Source organism: Physeter macrocephalus, chromosome 11 (assembly GCF_002837175.3).
Source record: "Physeter macrocephalus isolate SW-GA chromosome 11, ASM283717v5, whole genome shotgun sequence".
NCBI lineage: Eukaryota > Metazoa > Chordata > Mammalia > Artiodactyla > Physeteridae > Physeter > Physeter macrocephalus.
In genome coordinates, this window is record NC_041224.1 from 91,653,913 (window position 1) to 91,673,946 (window position 20,034).

The window sequence follows — 20,034 nt, forward strand, 5'->3', positions numbered from 1 at the left end:
CCGGAAAAACATAAAACAGGAAAACTAATCAAGCATCTGAGACTGAAACCAAGGAGCAGATGATAAAGGAAGCATTATCAATGCATATTTGTTGAGCACCAACTGTTTATCAGTAATGTACTGAGCACTTTCAAATACGTTGCAGCCGTTAACATGGTAACCATGTGATAAGAAAGCAGAGGATAATAGCACTTATGTAACTTCCTCAACATTGTACAGCTGGTAAGTAACAAAGCCAGAATTCAAATACCACCCCTTTGATGCCACATCCCATGCTCCTGCCTCTATCACACTGCCTCAGAAACTGTAGGTGGAACCATATTAAGGGCAATTGAGGAGTATAACAAGATTGAATTTTGGAGTGAGGATTGAGAAATAACCAGTGGTACAGGTGAGAATGAATAATGAATAATTTTAACTGTTAAGAAAAGTTCATTCATCTAAATCACGTGTTCTGCGCTGACTCATAGCATTTGCTTCCCATAAAAAGTACAGAAATGTTACACTTTAAAATCCTTGTAATATCTATACATTGTAGGAAAAGAAGAGAAATAGCAATTTTATAATTCATAACAACCCCAATGGTACTGATCGTCTGTGTCACTAATTGTGATCCCATTCTACTTATATCTATTTCATATGTATATACTTTATTTTTTCAGAGAACTGAATAGCTGCTCAAAAACAGAAAACAGCTTTGCTTTCAAAGTTATTAAGTCTAAGGCTTTAGATTCCATTACAACTTGTATTTCAGTCCCATAGATTGGCTGAACATCTATAGTGCCTCCAAAAACTACTGGACTATTACCATCCTTCCCAAAACAATGCTGGTTTTAGAACTGTCTTAGATGGAAAGAGAAAAAGTTGAGTCACTTATGATTCAGATGCAGTTCTCAAGTCACTTTTGCAAAGACAGAAGGTCAGGACGAAGGGGAGGGTCACTAGAATTTGTAAAGCACATACCTTCACTCAGTTCAGAATGCACGGCATCAAGGATGAGCAGAGTGTGAGGTGACCAGTATTTTAGAAAATGTACAGAATGAGAGAATGCTGTATGTCTAAGGAAAAGTGGCAGACAGACGTGGGCAGTTATTCATTCATTCACTGCATCAAGGAATGGAACAGGTTGGGGGAGAAAAATCGGGAGGTAAGGAAGGGTTTAAATAAGCTGGTAGGGAAAAGCTGGAGCAAAGATGACAAGAGAAGGCCACTAAAGTGCAATAATGAGTTCCACAGTTGAGCCTGAATCTGATGGGCCAAATAGTAAAATATTCTTCTGATAAAAGGAATTAACAGGGTCTTCTGATTAAAGATGAACGAACCACTGGGTTTTGTAATGATGAATCCAGAGGGAACTAACCCACTCCATGTAAGACCACCTCACTGAAGGACCACCATTTGGCTCAAGTCAAAAGAGTTTCTGTGTGTTTGTTCTGAGTCATCCCACTCTTCTCAAGGACAACTGCCTCCTTAGCAACAGTAAAGTGGGAACCTCAGAACTCTTCATGTTCTTGGAAAGGTCTGTCTCACCATCCTTGAATCTTGTACTCAACACTCCCCTTAGTGAGATCTTAGTGCCTACTCACGATCACTCTCTCTATTACTACTCCTATTCAATTTTTAGTCATTTCTGTATCCAATGGGATGATCCTTCCACTATCCTGTCGCCTCAGTTCCTGGACTTCCTCTCTTCCAAAGATTTCATCAGCCATCATTCCTAAGCCACTCACTTCCATAGTCACACCCTTCACTTTGTTGTTACCAATAACTGCAGCCCTTGCAAAACCTCAATTTCAAATATTCCTTTCCCTGATCATAACTTCTTATCTTTCCTGCTCACTCCCTCTAACACCCCAAATCCTACAATTCTACAACCCCACCAGGACCTAAAATCCACACTCTCAGTGTCCCTGAAATATCTCCCCCATGATATCCTCTCTTGCCTCCTTTCCAGCTTAAGTTCCATAGATAATCATTAAAATTACATCTTAGCTCCTTCTCTGCTTTAGTGAACTTTCCTGATGAAATCTTAGGAAATCATTTTCTCGTTGATGTCACTCTGGCAACCACTCAATGCTTATACTCATGAAGTCTGCTGGGCCTGTTACCTGGTAGATAATCAAGAGAGAACTTGTTCTCTTGTCTCAGAGCCTTTGCATTTACTGTTCTCACTGCCTAGGAAACTCTTCCCCCAGATATCAGCGTGGTTTGCTACCTCATTTCCTTTGCCTTATTTCAAAAAGTCTACACAGAAAAGCTTTACTAGGCCTGTCTACCTACAATTCAAACCCTCAGCACCATCTTGCAACATTTCATACCTCCTTCTCTACATTACGTTCCCTCTTTAGCACTCATCTATATATAAAAAACACATCAGAGAATAAAATATATAAACACCGTATCTTTTAGATTTCTATCTTGCTTACTGCTCTTCTCCTCTACTAGAAGGATATCCATGAAGACAAGGATTTTTATCTGTTGGGTTCACTTCAGTATCCCCAGTACACAAAACAATGCCTATTAAATACCTACTTGGTGATCAATAAATATCTGTTCAATGAATGAGTCCACAAATAAATGGATATATGAATGACTAGGGAAAGAGAAAACATAAAGTTATAAATGTTTTTCACATGGAAATTAATATTTAGAGATGCCTATTTTTACTATGATATTTCCTGTTCATGAAATCAGGACTTCAGTGGGATCCTAGGATACAATAGTTGTCATAGTGGTGCCATGACAATATAACAATATAGCTTATTGAACAATATAAAAACACCAAGAATTAAAGCAAATCCTTGAACAATTCTAAAATTACCATGTTTAATCTTAGCGGTAATTGTCAGTCCTTGAGGAAAGAGATATTTGGTAGATCTTGCCCTTTCAGGTAACCTATGGAAGTGTCACTTTTCTTTTTTGGAAGTTTCACTTTTGATGACATCTACTTTCTACTTGCTAAGACATTTCTCTCTCTTCCTCTCCCTCTTCCTTCCCGCCCCCCGCCCCCCAGCACATAAGTAGATAGAGTCTAAAAGCTGATGTGCACGACCAAAGGATGGAATGTCAAAGCATGTCTTCTTGCCTGATATGGGGATGCAATCATAGTATGCTTATACACTTATGTTCTCAACTCTCCTTGCCCTCTACATTCCCAAAGAAAATTTATAACGTTTTTAAACGTTTTCCAGGATCATATTTGTGCCTTTACAATGTATTTTTATAATGTATATTTAGATAATTAATTAGAATTTTTTACAGATGTTTGATAGGACATCAGAGAACATGTTATTAAAAACGATTTTTCTCCTTCTCCCTCAATTCAGTGATACAAAGATTGCCTTTTATCAGAGGCTCTCAATCTATCCCAATTTTCCATAAGTCACTGTGCTGTAATGACACTTTGTCAGATGCAAAAGTTGAAAGTAAAAGGAGAGAATTCACTTTCGACTTTATTACACCAAAAATGTCTGAGTGATAGATGGGACCACTGCAGATATGGTGGTTGTCTGGTTCCTATTGTTAGTCATGGGTTATTTTGATCAGCTGCAAAGTTTTAGTGGGTGACTAGAATAGAAAATATTGCTGTTTTCTGGAGCTTCAGTGAAATGCTAATGAAAGTAGCCGAGATTTTAAAAACTCTACTTGAATTTCTATCAGTTTCCATTGTTTCATGATCCCATTACTGAGAAGGGACCTTAGGATCCCTTTTTGCTGATTATATCTCACCTCCATTTTGACTTTGGGGAGAAGCAGAGGTCAATGACTGAAAAGAGAAATTACCTTTTAGTTGGGAACACTGGAAATAACAGTATCCAGATCAGCCAGATCGCAAGGAAGTTAGTTCACTGAGTTGTCAGTAGTATGGTCTACTGTGATGAATAAGAACTATAATTTTCAGGCTAATTGGGTTAGCTATAAACACATGGAAATCTGGATACAGTATCTTGAGATAACTTTTCCCATACTTAACTTTATTCCTATCTTAATTCTCTTTGGTTACTTTCCCAGATTAGTCACAGAATTTTGTGACCCAAAGAAAGTTGAAACTAAGTTCTAACATGAGGATGGAATGGACCATACCCAGGCTTAAAGTTTTGTTTTCTTTGGAGAATATATTGGTATGAATGAAGGTGGATTTAATAGTCAGAGAAGGTAAAAATGATGCTTCCACGCAGTTGGGGGGTCTTGAGATGAGGGAAGAAAATGGTACCGCACATAGGTGAACATCTCCATCTTGGTTAACTTTGGATGGTGTTCAAATTTTATCCATAAAAAAACTAAATGGATGATACTCTTGGTTGGTATTTCATATGTCAGTCAATTTCTCTGACCCACATACATTATGTTAATGTTCTTTTCTAGCACTCTGGATAAAAAATTTGGACCACTATGTTTTTGGGGTTTTTTTTTTAACATCCTTATTGGAGTATAATTGCTTTACACTGGTGTGTTAGTTTCTGCTTTATAACAAAGTGAATCAGCTATACATATACATACATCCCCATATCTCCTCCCTCTTGCATCTCCCTCCCATCCTCCCTATCCCACCCCTCTAGGTGGTCACAAAGCACGGAGCTGATCTCCCTGTGCTATGCAGCTGCTTCCCACTAGCTATCTATTTTACATTTTGGACCACTATGTTTAACTTCATCCATTATTCATAGTCCTTGATTGCTTTTAACATTAGTACATGAACTGGGAGCTCTGGAAGATTTTCTATAAAGTGTAATTGTTGGAATTTCCTGTTTATTATCTAGGTGACGTTTTCCAATAATTATGGTTTTATTCTTAAAGGACATGTGATCAACAGTTCTTTTCAGGGGCAAAGACTATGGTATGTTCAAGCAAATTGTGTTTTTTTTGACCCAAGACATTCCCACCCCCCACACCCAGTTCATATTGATTGTCTACAATTCTTGTAATGAAACAGAGTCAGAGAGTAAACTCAGGGCTATGGGGGTATATTTGTCTTACAGATCAAACACTTAAAGCAGGATTTATGGAAGCAGAGGGCTGTGGGTCAATAGCTAAAAAAAACCCTGGATTGTAAACAAGTAAAGGACTTTCTGAGGTGTGAAGGAGAGGAGAAAGGAGACTGGAGGGGGTGGAAAGGAAGATAAGGGGAGGAAGATAAGCAGAGAATCTGGCTCAGTAAAAAATATACATCTGAAAAGAATTAGAGGGAGGGAGGTCTAAGAAAGGCTGATTCACTTCATGGATCAACCCCAGAGACCCGTTCCCCCACATCTTGCTGACAGGGATTGTATTCTAAACATTTCTTCCATTCTCTCCCATGCTCTCTATCTGGAGTGATTCTAGGACACTGAAATTTAAGATCAGTGCAACATAATCACCAGAGACAGGTTCAGACACAAGTTACACAACTGATTCTTTTGCTATCATAATTTAATACAAAAAAAACAAGTAGATTAGAACTCAGAACAACTGTTAGCCTTTGTTCAATGTGAAAACACCTATGAAAATCTATGAAGATGCTTTTTTAATATAACTTTCAAATCAGAAATGTGCTATAAATAAGGAATCAACTTTCTAGCAATATAAAATTCTGTGTAGTGATTTTAAGTTCCTCAAAGTGTTTCCTATTTGTTATTTTATCTTTGGATAAATCTACAGAGGAGTAAGTACAGTGAATATTAACCTCATTTTATAGAATAAAAATTAAAACCCAACAGTTAAGAGACTATTTAAGATCTCAGAGACAAAAAAAGAAAAACACTTCTCTAGCTAAATCAGCTCTGGCGTTAGGATTAGGATTTAGGTGCACCGATTGCTAAATCATGGCTCTTTCTACCATGCCACTTTGTGTCAATGTATCTTTTCTCAAACAAGCCTACCTGGTCAACAGAGTGTTCTCATATTGCAGAAGTGGCACAGGATTCAGTATCACCTGGTTCCCTATGGAGATTAGGAGCTTCAAGGCTAGCTTCAAGAAAACCTTCCCACATCCCAAATGACACAAGTCATTTTAGCATGATCTATTGGGTTTCTTTGTTAGCCTTTCACTCTTGATAACAAGAAGCAGAATTTGATATACAGAACTCAGATGAAACGATGACTTCTGTGGTCCAGAAGTGAGTTATTAGAGGGACCACTTCCACAGAGGTTTATGGTTTCATTAAGGCCAATCACATGCATGTTTCTCTTACTTTTTTTTTTTTTTCTTTCCTCAAATTGCTCAGCTTTGAGGATTTTTAAAAGCCCTGTCTGTTTAACTCTGGTCTTTCTGATATCTGAGATTTAATGACTCTCTAATTAAGATGTTATCTTGAATTCCATGTATATATGAGAAACCATGACTTATGTATGGGAATTTGGGTTTGGTGGCAGTTCCTCGAAAGCACATCTAAATCATGAAATAAAGCATTAAACTCAAGTGCAAAGTAATTTAATTTTTAAGAGGAATGTGTTATTCAGATAAAAGAAACCATAATGGTATGATCATTTACTTTTATATGTATAAACGTGTGAAGCTGTGCTGTCAGTTCCAGGTATCAGTTTAAGTAATGCATCTTCCAGACTGTTTCACAATCATCCTTCCATTGTTCCATAAATAGATTATGCAAATACAAGCTGTTAAACTAAAAGTTGTTGCAATAATATAACTGAATAAATCAGCAGGGCAATGTGAGAGGAATATACTTAGAAGACTAAGTATGAATGCTGAATTACCAAAATACATCCTTTGAAAATTCACAGATTTAAGATATCTAGTACTAAAAAATGGACAAATAAGTTGGCTAAAAGTCAAATTTTGTTCAATGTACCATGGACCTGCTAAAAGGCCACATGAAAATGGAGACCTGAACATTTGTAGAAAATATACTAGAATGGAAGCCCTCAGAGAATTAAAGGTGCTGAATATAGTCTCACCCTATGATGATCTGACTCAACTTGAAGATGGTAATGAAATGAGTATTATTACTGAATTTAACCCATTAAATTCAACAAGTCAGGGTCCAAAGAATCTACCTGGGGCCTACATGACCTTGTTTAACTCCAGTAAACCACATCGTGGTGCATTTCTTTACTCTACATTGGAAATGTGTCCAGAGACTCTGTTCTGGATTCTAAAGATGGACTAAATGAAGATGGAATGGAAATTAAAGATGGAATGCTTAATTACTACTTAAATCAATATTATATTTTGGCCTCAGATCTAAGACTCCTCTTTTCAAAACAATCTTCGAATAACACAATTTGCTATCCATCTGCCAATATCTTCACCATTATGCCTCTCTTTTTAAGAAACATCATATAGTTGTGCCTTTGATGCCAACAAGCGTCCAGTGCATACCACACCATCAGCATCAGGCAGTCTTCATTTTCAAGCAATCTCTTAATTGACTACAGATTTGGTTCTTTTAGAAATCCAATCTCTGGAACCATATTAAGGGTATGACTGCCCCCTGAGGTACTGAAAACTGAATTATTTACCTTTCTTTCTCCACATTGATCTTAAATGTTGTATCCCTTTGTGCTCTGAGAATCATATCTCTTCGCAATAGACATAGTTTCATTGTTCAAAAGGGAGACCATTTACCTCACTTGGTCCAAGTGTACAGAAATAAAGAAATCTGATATTGCTTAGTTTCCCTATTTTTCATCAATACCAATAATACTAAGTTCAACCTTTATGAACTATAGATTTCTCCTGTTTTTACTGTGATTTTGCAAGGTAATTGAATAGAGACTTGTATGGATCAAAAAATTACACCTAAACAACTTTAGTTTCATATCTAGTGCCAACAGCCAGGTTCCAGTAATATTTAATGTCCTTCATTGTTATATCTTTAAATCTTACCACTGCAAGGAAATGTGAAAATCCTTAAACTGCTGGCCTCAGTGTTCCCATGTCAACTGGCATATGCTCAGGTTGGAGATCCTGCCAAAAGTCAAAGGAAACATTTATGAGACAGAGCCTGAGAGACGATTATTTTAATCCTGCATGTCCAGCACTGCCCGCAAGCTTGGTTTATGAATGCCTGCTGCTGCTTTAATGATAAGACCTCTTCAACACAGCTGAATGCAGTGAGTACACGAATGGATTTTCTTTTTCTTCTCTTTTTTTTTTCCCTACCGTAACTAAGAGACTGATTATTGATCTCCACCTGGATGTTCCTATTGAGAACAGGCCATTCATGAATACAAGCAGGAAGAATAATGGTGCACTGCATGGGCAGTCTTAATAAACTGCAATAGGGACACAGTCTCTGTGGGAAAAAAAAAGAACCAATCCAATCTTAATGTAGCATTTGCTTACATGACTAGAAATTCTGTGGGCATTCTATAGGCCAAGCATCAGAAGGTCCAGAGCTCCTGGGCTTTGACTCAGTGCCATGTCAGAGTGAGTATAAGACCCCAAGGACACCCTATATGCCTACTCAGGGGAAGCTCCTAAGTTCTCTCTATTGCCCTTAGAACAGAAGCTTTGAAGGCTGGAATGGATGGATCTGACCACACAACTTGGAACAGAGGGATCTGAACCCAGATGTGGCTATACAGAAACACAAGGGATGTGAGCCCACTGGAAGACTCGAAAATCCAAAACCTGAAGTCAAGAGGGTGAAAAGTAGATGAAAAAAGAACTAATTAGTACAGGCCACATTCAGACCCAGCTAATGAGAAAAGCTTTTCTGTTTTAGCCAGCCCCATCTTGTGTTATCTGGCTATAGCTGACATAAGTCAAGCACTGAATTTAGCAGAAGTATATGCAAGAGGAACAACAGCTGTGATATTTAAAAGGGGAACTGGCTTTTTAAAAATCAGAAACTGCCATCAACAAAGCAAGTGAGTAAGGCTTGTTTGGAGGGCAGATATAAACCCAAACTTGTTCCAGTTGTGTTGAGATGCTTTCTGCACAAATGAAGTTATTAAACCAAAAAAGCCAAAAGCACACTTTCCAACACATATAATTATGTTTCTTTTTAACAACTGATTCCAACACCTACTTTGAGTAATAAAGTATAGCATAAAGGCTTTAAATCTGAAATCCAAGAACCTCTCCCCTTAAAATAGTTTGCAAATTTTATGTGTTTTGTTTGTGAAATATTTGCCCTCATCCCCATCTCCCACTCCCAGAAGGTCCATAGCTTTCATCAGATTTTTAAGGTGGACTCTGACGCATAAAAGGTGAAGAACCTTTGGATTGGCAGTCTGAGGATGTTGGTTCTAATCTTAGCTTCTAAATGGTTTTGTGGCTTTCAGCAAATGGCTTCCCCTTGCTACACCTCAGTTTTCTTATCTGTGAAATGAGAAAGCTGAACTAGAGAAATCCAAATACTCTTCCAGGTCAACAAATCTAGGAAATGCCCATAAAACTGGGAGGATCGAACTGGAAGATATCGTGCCGTGTCTGTTGGCCTAATCTCCTTATTTATGGGGGAGAAAATGAAGCCCAGAGAGGTTTTCATACAATACTTAAGGTGAAGAGCAAGGATTGAACCCAGAATTTCCAACTCATACACCGATTCACTCTTCATTCTAACACACACAATGTCTGTAAAGCTCTATTCCCAGCTCACAGTCTTACTTATTGGCCGAGGGAGTATTTCAGGCAGGCTTTCCCTGTCTTGGCTGGGATAGGGGTACAGTGTGTCCTTTGGGGTTCTCTCCCAGATTTTCTCAAGGAGAGCACATATGCTCAGGCCCCAGATAATTGTGCTTTCACACTCACAGCTGTAAGATAGACAAGAAAAAGCTGTCCACAAAAAAAATAATCAGCATTTGCAGAAGTGCTCTGGGGTAGCTTCAGGAAGTGTTCCAGGAAAATTGCTATTATAAAAAGATCACTAGGTTCTCTCCTCCTGGATCCTATTCCACACTCAGACATTAATATTTTAGGTACATCGGTGATACTCATTTACCCATCCAAAGTTCAACAATCAGCAAGTACGCCTGGCAACAACAGACTGAGTCCTTGCTTTCACGCAGATTACTGTCCAGCAAGGAACATGGCCTCCTGGAATGTCTGCTGCAATCCTGCCTGTGTGCACCGAGAGCCAGGGGCAAGCACCGCCTCCCCAAGAGAGGGCTCATGCTTCCTTTGAGTTGCCCTTTCTCAAATTTATAAACACAGCTCAAGAGAATCTCTATTACTTTACTGTGAACCAGTTTATCCAAATACCTTTTGTTAAACCCAATAAAGCATGAGACTCTGTATATTCTTTCCTTATTCTGTCAATTCCTATTTGCTTATCAAAATCCTACTTATTCAAAAACACCTAGATCAAATTCTTCCTTCTCAATCTACCAGTATGGCTTTATTACAGCTACCTAAGAATGTACAGAGAAACTTCATTTATTCTTCTCTTACAGCACTTGAAGTACAGAAATGCTAGACCTTCACAAGTACACAGTAATTTTAAATCACTGAGTTCATTTTATCCATAAAGAAAGAGTGGTGTAGAAACACAAAGTCACCAAGTTAATTGCTCATGAATTATTACAAATCAAAGGGAAAGAACAGGAGAGTACATTTTTGTTTAGCATTTGCTCTGTGCTATGTTCTTTGTAAAATGTTTTAAATACATGATTTCATCTAATTCTCAGAAATATCTTGCTCAGTGGATATATTATTATCCCCATTTACAGATGCAGTAAGCAAGTCTCAGAGGGAATAACTAACTTAAACCAGGTCAGACAGCTGCCAAATGGTAGCTGGAAGAGGTGGGTTCAAACTCAGCTCTGTCTGAGGATGCCAGACCACGCTAAAGGCAGTTCTTGTCCCCCCCGCCCCCGCCCTGCCCTCTCCACTTCCACGTGAGGGGAGGAGAAGAGAAAGTGGTGGAATTTACTAAGAAAGGGGATTCAGGCAGCAGCCCCAGTGATAAACAGCAAATCTCTGACAGCTTGGTCAAGGGCCCAATCTACTGACTACTTCTGAGATCCACCCCCCCTCCCCTACAAAGTGGCAGTGAGGATGGAGAAAGGCATGAGAGCACCATCTTTGTGGGAAGGAAAGCAATGAAGACTAGCAAAATCTGAAAGTACCTGAGCTTCTGGCTACTTATCAATCAAATGGGCTTTGGCAATCCTGTTCAATCTTTAAGCTCCAGGGATGATAACAGCTCAGTAGTTGTAAAATATAAAAAACTGTAGGATTCCACCTTGTACACATCACTTTCAAAGGGAAGAGAGAATCTCCCAATCCTTGTTTCCAAATACTATCTACCTTCTACACACACAAAGTATTGTGCAGTTTTTCACACCAAAAGGTGGACAAGAATGGGGCTCCATGGGTGAATGCAGCTATTCCTCTGTGGATCGGTACCTTGAAGTATATCTACTTCAGGTGGACTTTCCCCAAATATTCTTGTAACTGTGACGGCCTAAGTAAGTACCTCTAAAATAATGATAATAACCACATTTTCTGGATATTTGGAATTTTTCACTTTACAAAGTATCTTTACACACACTATTATTTAATTTCCACAGAAACTATATAAAGTGAATAGGACAGTCATTATTAGTCCAACTTTAGAAATAAGGAAGTTGAAGTTAAGTGAAGTAATGTATAATTACAGAATCAAGATAATGTGTTAACTACGTAAAAACAATACAATTTGTACTTATTGAGGGCCTGCTAGGTGCCACACACCACTGCAAAGATTGTATAAATCTGCTCACTTAATCTTCATAACCACTCCATGACATAGATATTATCATCTTCAGACAAAGGATTAAAGAGGGTAAAATGGTTTTCCTAAGGTCATACAGCAAGTTAATACCAGATCTAGGATTCAAATCCATGTTTAAGTCAAAGCCCAGCGTCTCAACCCAAATCTGACTGTGAGTCTAAATAAGGCAATCTAATTTCCAGAAATGTCCTTATTGCCTGAGTATCCAGATTCACTAGCCTGCCATGGCTAGCCTGTCTTTGACATTCTGTGTCCTCTTTGTCACACTTTAAGACATAGAAAAATTCAAGTCATTGGTAACTTGCAGTCAAAATTCTTTAGTATTACTCTCCATAATCCAGGTAGTTGAGACAAAATGATCTATTTCAGAGTAGTCTAGCTACCTCATTTTGTTTCCCTTGCTATGTTCTCGAAGACTGAGCTTTGTTGCTCTTCTCACTTTCCCCTTTAGCTACTGATGGTTACTTGCCTACATATGTGCAAAGCTGTATATAACACATAATGAGAACACTCAGAAAACCTTTTCCTTATCCCTTTCAAGGGTTCAGAAAAAAAAAAATTAAACTGACGAATTGTAGCAAGAAGATAGAAAAGATATGTGAAAGCACTTTCCTTTCAAAGAGCGACTGGTTCTCAGGTCCCCTTGCATATGGCACCAGTGTGAGTGAAAATGTGGCAATACTTCAGAAATGCTGTAGGGCAGGTGTCTCTGCATACATATGCATAATGTCCTTTTCACACTTTGGAGCTACCAGATGCCTAGTTCTGCTTGGAAGGGGCCTGGTAACCCACTTGAAATCATGAGGATTCATAATTCATTTATGCAAGCTGCAAAACCCCTCTAGATGACATCTCCTGCCCTGAAGAATGATTGAGAGAAAGATGTAATAGAGCCGAAAATGACAATGAAATATTAGCAGTGTGGCAGAGTTTATATGAGGCCCCCAGCTAGATGAGGGAATTATGCAAGTCAAAAGAAGATCCTTCAGGCAACAGAGGCAAAAACAAAGGAAGAATGTCTAGGTGTCAAAGACTAATTTTGTTGCTATGGGGAAGGCCCTGAGGCATTGATTCATTTTACAGGTAGGTATGCAGCCCTCTACCTTGAATTATCCGAGTGCTGGGCAAAACCACTCCTCCATTTACATTTGACCTCTAAAATTACTTGGTGCTCTGAAGAAGTGTTTCATGGTGAAGGTGGGAAGTTAGGATGGACCCAGGCTCTGCCTGAGGTGGAACTTTAGGCTCTGATCCTGTTTTCTCCTGGCACCATCCACCTCCAACCAAATCCTTCCCCATTCGCTCTCAAAATTTTTTTCTGAAACACCAAGCTCTTGCCATCTCCCTCCGCTTCCTTACCTGCCCCCCACTCAGAGGTGAGATCCCTGCTCCTTAGAAGAGAATACAAAGCTCTTTAAAATCCTGCCCTGCTTTTTCACCTCTTGCCACATGGAGCTTCTTGCATCTCCTAAAATGCTTTCAGTTTACTGTGCTTTTGCCCTGCTGTCCCCTCCTCCTGGAATGCCTTCCTCACTTCTCCACTGGGCATGCTGCCGACTCATTCTCTAAGAAACAGCTGCCACATAAACTAGCTGGGTGAAGACTTTCTCAGCCTCTAGGAAGGAGCTAGTCATTCCCTCTGCTGTATTCTCATGATACCTGGCACTCACTTGACTACTTTGCACTCTCCACTAGAATTATAGTTTACAAGGTTTAGGCTGCACAAAACTATGGATTTCTGGAGGGCAAGAGCAATGCCTATAAACATACCTTTTTATCCTTTATACAGAGCAAAGTGCCTGAAATATACTTGCTTAAGAAATACATGCTGATTGGGAAAAAAAAAAATGAATGAATGGCTCCCTCATTTCCCTCCCATGTGCTTTTAGTGATTCAGCATGTGATTCTTTGTTTTAAATTTTAAAAAAAAATTATTTCGGCTGCTTCCCACTAGCTATCTGTTTTACGTTTGGTAGTGTATATATGTCCATGCCACTCACTTCTGAAACACTCCAGTGGTGATATTGGAGAATAAAGGCAACTACAGAAGGCAACAGATCAGAGTACTGCCTTGGCATCTTTGTTCTGAAATCTATCTCTTTGGCCAATTTCTTCTTTCCTATAAGTGACACCTCTCTATTATGATGCTAGGTTTTTCTCAGGTCACAGTATTAAAGCTCCCAGACAGAGTTAGTACTGTATGCTGCAAAGAGCTGGAACTTTGCGATCAGATAGCCGTTGGCTCAAATCCAGGTGTGGTCTTCAGTAGTAATGCGAGCTGGAGCAAGGTTCAGAATCTAGCTGAATTTCAGGTCCCCCCCTTGGTAAAATGAGGATGAATTCCGACCCTATAAGGCTGTTGTGAAGACCAAATTAAATTGTAGCTGCCAGAAACATGGCTCACTGTACACTCTTAATAAATAGTAACATTTATTTTTCCACCTTTGGCCTCTAGAATAGAGATTATCCTTTATGGGCCGGTTAGAAGGTGGTTTATATACTAGAATCATCTGGGATGACTTTCCAAACTACATCCCCACTTTCCTTTCTAGAAACACTCATGTGGTATACTATCACAATTACAGATTGAAGTATGTTTTCTTTCTCAGGAGTTATCAGACAGAAAGGAGATTGAGAATCACTTCTCTAAAACATACCCTGGAAAGTTTTGCTCTTTACTTCACAGCTATAACTCTAACTGGGACCTTAAACCTCTCACCCTGAAACTGTTATAATATCTTCCTAGCTGACACTTTTATTTAGACATTTTCCTCTTGTCAATTCATCCTATATACAATAGCAAACATAATCTCTCAAACTCCAGACAGGCAGAGCAATCTTTTGATGAAATGGACACCTCAGGAGTCCCCGCTGGGAGAGGCAGGCACCTTTCCCCCAAACACCCCCTACATGCTCTTTCATACCTTTGAGCCTTTGCCTATGCTCTTGCTTCCAACTGAAGGGTCCTCCCCTTCCCTTCCTAGTCTCTGCTCCCCCAAGTTGTAGAGCTAAATAATTTCTATACATTGTGTAAGACAAACTCAAGTAGAGCTAACAGCCCCCTCCTTTGTGCCACCACAGGACCTAACACACCTCTCTTATTGCATTCATCACACTCTGTTACTCGTTATTAGTTCACAATTTTTTTTGCTGTGCAAAATTGTGAATTCTTTAAAGGAAGAAACTGTGTCTTAATTATTCATGTATCTCCCCATAAAGTAGATACTCACTAAATTTTTATTGAACTGAATTAAACTGAACTGAGATGAATCCCTGTTCATGTTCCATTTAAGCATTTAACTTGCTACTGCCAACTGCTAAGCTGTATATATGTATGCATGTATATCTGTATTTCTGGTGTTTTCTCATCACTTTCATGTTTTTCCCCAGGGGATTCTCAGACAAAGATTATGTAAAAAAGAAGAGTTGCACATTTACTGGTCAAGTTCATTTCAGAACCCAGGGAGGCTGGGCAAACTCTCCAGCCAACATGGGGATTGTGAAAAAAGGCTTTGTTAAAACATCTTGTTGCTTCCTCTTCACTAAATCCAAACTCCCTCAGGTAGATGGCAAGATGGCACTGCCAACTTCACTGAAACTCCACCCAATCTAACTGCCTGGACTGGCCTAGAATGCATAATTGCTTCTCTCTGTGACTGTCCTGCAAACAGGACAGGATTCTGTTCTCACATGTCTCCCTCTCTAGTGGGTGACACTGCTGCAGGCTGGTTTTCCTGCGTATTCATTCTTCTGTGATGGCTGTGTTAGGCCTCTTGGAGTCTCAGAATCAAGCTTATTCCTTGATTCAATGTTCATTCATTCATTCATCAAACATTTACTGACCCTCTTCCTTTTGTCACATGCAGTGGTAAGTCCTAGGGAAATAAAGATGCATAAGAAAAAGAGTTACCTAGGATGGGGAGAAGACAGAACATGAACAAATAATGACAGCAAAGTAAGACAAATGGAAAATAGATACTTGTGCATAATGTCAAAGGGGCCCAGTGAAAGTAGATAAAGAGAGGCTGATGTCTTTTCCCACTGGTAAACTCTGCAAAGAACCTGAGTGCACCCAACACAGACATCTTACTCAGTCCCTGAATATTCCCCATGAACCCAAAGATTGTGGAGAAGAGTGCGAACCCTTTGACAGAAGTTCCTGGGTGGCTCTAACAGCCCAAATTTCCCCTCTGAAGAGCTATCATCCCATCCTCAGAGAGACCTGTATTGTGCTAACAGAAGAGTGGTGCTGTCACATTGCAGCATCTTAAAATCTCTGTTCTCCAATATATGTAACTTCATGACTTTGACCAAGTATAAGATGAAGAATGTAACTAAGAAGGAAATACGGTTAAGGCATATTCCAGAAGAACCTTCAATAAAATCCTACTCCAGGTCTAACTCTACAACCGTGCTGTCCGGTACATTAGCCACTAGCCACATGTAGCTCTTTAAATTTAGATTATCTAAAACTAAATAAAATTAAACTTACAGTTCTGCAATTGCATCAGTCACATGCCATGATTTCAACAAGCACTTGTGACTAGTGGCTACCATACCGGACAGATATTGAACACTTCCATCATCACAATTATTTTCTAAAGGACAGTGCAGCTCTAGAAAATGATTTGAATTTTTTACTCATTGATTCATTTACTTTATAATTGTATGACTTGCTTACTTTGTAAAAGACTCATTTCTGAGTTCTGGAGCAGGCAAAGATAAAAAGTAAAAGTTTTCTATTGTTGAAAGGCTAACGGTTTGGTGGTAAAGACAAATATTTAGTAGAAAGAAAAAAACTGGACATTGTGCAATGGGGGATATGAGGGCACGGAGACAAAACAGCCTAATCTTGCCTAAAGAGGAGACCTCAAAGAGAAGTGACAGGATGTGATTCTCAGGGGATGAGTAGGTACCTTCCTAATTTACAAAGTGGAAAGGGCACTGGAGATGGTGAGGACAGTATATGCAGAGTCACAAGGCATGGAAGAGCTTAGCATGTTGCAGGTGTTTAGTATTCCTGAAGTAGAGTGTAAACTTTTGGAAAGTTGGGTGAGAACAGGCTGGCAAGGTAGATGCCACAGTGTGCTAAGAGGTTTTGGGTGAGCAGGTGGTGGGAGGATGGGAGGTCACAGACTATATACACAGTAACTAAGAACACTGAAGTTATATAAAGCTGGATTATACTCAAACTTTGCCACTCTTAGCTTTATTTGGCAAGTTTTAAAATCTCATTGAATCCCATCTTTCTGTAAAACGGTGTTACACTGCCAACCTTTTATGATTATTGTGTGGATTAATGAGACCATGTGCTTATCACAGTGTGTGTGGCACATGTTAAATAATCAAAAATGAAAATTATTGTAATTTATTCTATAAGGAACATGGAATCAACAAAGCATCTGAGCAGAAGTATAAAATGATGATACTGTATAGAGAAATGACACAAGACAATCAGCGATATCAGTAATAATTTTAAAATGGCTAATATTTACAGAGTATTTTACTACATGTAAAAGTGTGATTCCAAGTGCTTTAAATAAGTTAATTTATTTAAATCCTCTCAACAACCCTATGAGGTAGGCTACCATTACTTGCTCCCTTTTATAGATGAAAAAACAAAGGCACAAGGTTGTTAAATAATTTGTCACACAACTACTAAGTGACAGGCCGGTATTCAAACCCAGATATCAGGCTCTTGAATCTATACATTCAGCTTCTGGGTTCTGCTTCTGTTAGAAATTCTTTGACAAAAGTCTGCCTGATTTTATATCGAATTATTTCCCACCACAGCATGGCCTCAAAATAATTTTATTTAAGTACAGATCTTTAAAAAATTTCTCACACCATGAAAACCAGAAGCCAGTATATGTGTTCTAGAAATATTCCATAGATGATCATCTGGATAGAAATGGGCAAATGCTTGATAAAGTGTGTATCATTAGAAAGGTAGGTTCAAAATCTCCTTGGATAATCAAGACCTGACTATAATTCAGAGCATTCTCATCAACAGTGAGCCTGTAACAACTTTTCATAAAAGTCAGCTTCCGTTTTAGAAAATGGGGCTAATGTGTGCCTCAGAGGGTTGTAAGAAATATTAAGTAAGAGAATGTGTAGAAAGGATTTTGCACTGTGTGTGGCACACAGAAATAGTTCATTCAGAAGTAGTTTTTGCTGCTACAATTTTTGTTCTTTTAATTAAAGTGTCATCTTCTAATACAAGGTCTGCTGAGTCTTGAAAAGCCTTTCCTAAGATTCACTTGAACTCTCTTAAACGTCTTAAGGATGGACAGAAGGGTATCATAAATATGAAATTCTTCAAAACAAACACATCCCAGTCTATGACCTAAATTCCAACTCTCCTTATTTAAAACATTCTCTGATTCAGTTTCAGCAACACTTTTCAAAACATCCCTGTTTTTACCCAAACTGAGCCCAGACTAGCCCAAAACAACAATATTTTCATTGACTGACCTCACCAAAGGCCTCATCTCTCAGGGAAGTTCTTCCAAATGTCTTTTCTTCTGATATTCTGTCCTTTAGTTTGACGTTCATCCTCATATAATTCCACTTCAATGAGTGAGATGATATAATTATCCTTCAAATTTGTTTCACTCCTTTAGAGCCCAGCCTCTCCCCATGGGGCCTTGTCTAGCATGACCATGCTTCTCCCAGTATAAGACACTGGCCTGGGTCTCAGCATTGGTCAAGAGGGCATGTTCTTCCCTGTTGATGATGACAAGCAATAATTGTTGGAAGCACATATCCTCAAACCACCAAAAGCAAATTGTTCTTTTTTTGGTCTTACAAATTTGGTAGAATCAGAAAGCAGATGTAGGGCATCATCCAGGAAGCCAGAGGAGCTGAAATCCAGGAGGTCAGGATTTGGGAAGAGAAGAGGTTCAGGTGGCTGACCGATATATAGTTACCAAACCCTGAGTTGAGAGAAATTCTTGGAGAGATTCAGCAGAAGGGCTGGTAAGAGAACCAGGAAGTTGAATGTTGCTTTGGCACTTGATTAAAAGCAGATTGTTGGGAGGTGAGTTGTCATGGGAATCTCACTGGACTAGAAAGTTCACTGTGGGTTTGCAGCCTAGAATTATCAGCTATGTGACCTTGAGCAAATCACTCAACCTCTTTTATTCTCTGTTGTTTTTTCACCACTAAAATGCAGATAATAATTGAAAATAATAGAAACTGCAAGGAGGTTTTCTTTTTTTTTTTTTTTTTTTTTGCGGTACGCGGGCCTCTCACTGTTGTGGCCTCTCCTGATGCGGAGCACAGGCTCTGGACGCGCAGGCTCAGCGGCCATGGCTCACGGGCCCAGCAGCTCCGCGGCACGTGGGATCTTCCCGGACCGGGACACGAACCCGTGTCCCCTGCATCGGCAGGCGGACTCTCAACCACTGCGCCACCAGGGAAGCCCGAGGTTTTCTTTTTTTAACTGAGAAAATGTATAACAGTTCATATTTTTTTGAAGTGTCTATAAATGTACACACTATTCTCACATAAAGAATTTATGTGATTATGTTTAGCAAGACTAGTGGCTCAAAAATGTTGACTAAAACATTTTCACACCAATCTTTCAGTACTATATAGCAATGGCCATTTTTAAAGCACAAAGAGGTTCAGTATTTTGGTCAAGGTTATACTACTGGTAAGTTTAGCCATGGAGTATGGCTCCTGAGCCAGTGCCCCTAATCATTAGAGTGTAGTTCCTCCCTAGATGAGGGCCCTTACAGTCACTGTGGTTTATCTGAGTTCCAAGGGCAAAGGTATCAGGTTGGTTCCTGAAAGGTTGATGATAACTACTCAGAGCCATCATCGGATGCCAGAACCCCTACAGCAGTGGCCACAGCATCACCCAACACCACTTCCTTGTTCTCACTTCTGAGTCTTCACACATGCCCTTCCCTGTGTCTAAAATTATGAAGTCTTCCCTCTTCTGTGCCAAGCTATATCTCTCCAATCCTTTAAAATTTAAAACCATAATTTGAAAAGATACATGCACCCCAATGTTCATTGCAGCACTATTTACAATAGCCAGGACATAGAAGCAACCTAAATGTCCATCAACAGAAGAATGGATAAAGAAGATGTGGTACATATATACATAATGGAATATTACTCAGCCATAAAAAAGAACAAAATAATGCCATTTGCAGCAACATGGATGTCCTAGAGATTGTCATACTGAGTGAAGTAAGTCAGACACCGAAAGAAAAATACCATATGGTATCGCTTATATGTGGAATCTAAAAAAAGGGTGCAAATGAATTTATTTACAAAACAGAAGTAGAGTCACAGATGTAGAAAACTAACTTATGGTTACCAGGGTATAAAGGGTGGGGAAAAACTGGAGATTGGGACTGAC

The 20,034-nt window shown here is 39.1% G+C and overlaps 1 long non-coding RNA gene across 1 annotated transcript in view; it reads right to left on the minus strand.

Annotated features, from left to right (window-relative positions):
* LOC114487120 (uncharacterized) overlaps positions 1-7,873 on the minus strand; it is a 232,377-nt gene extending 224,504 nt beyond the window's left edge. The window contains exon 1 of the long non-coding RNA XR_003681853.2: positions 7,826-7,873. This is a non-coding gene — a long non-coding RNA (uncharacterized lncRNA). The remainder of the gene's footprint in view (positions 1-7,825) is intronic.
* Between the last annotated feature and the right edge of the window lie 12,161 nt (positions 7,874-20,034).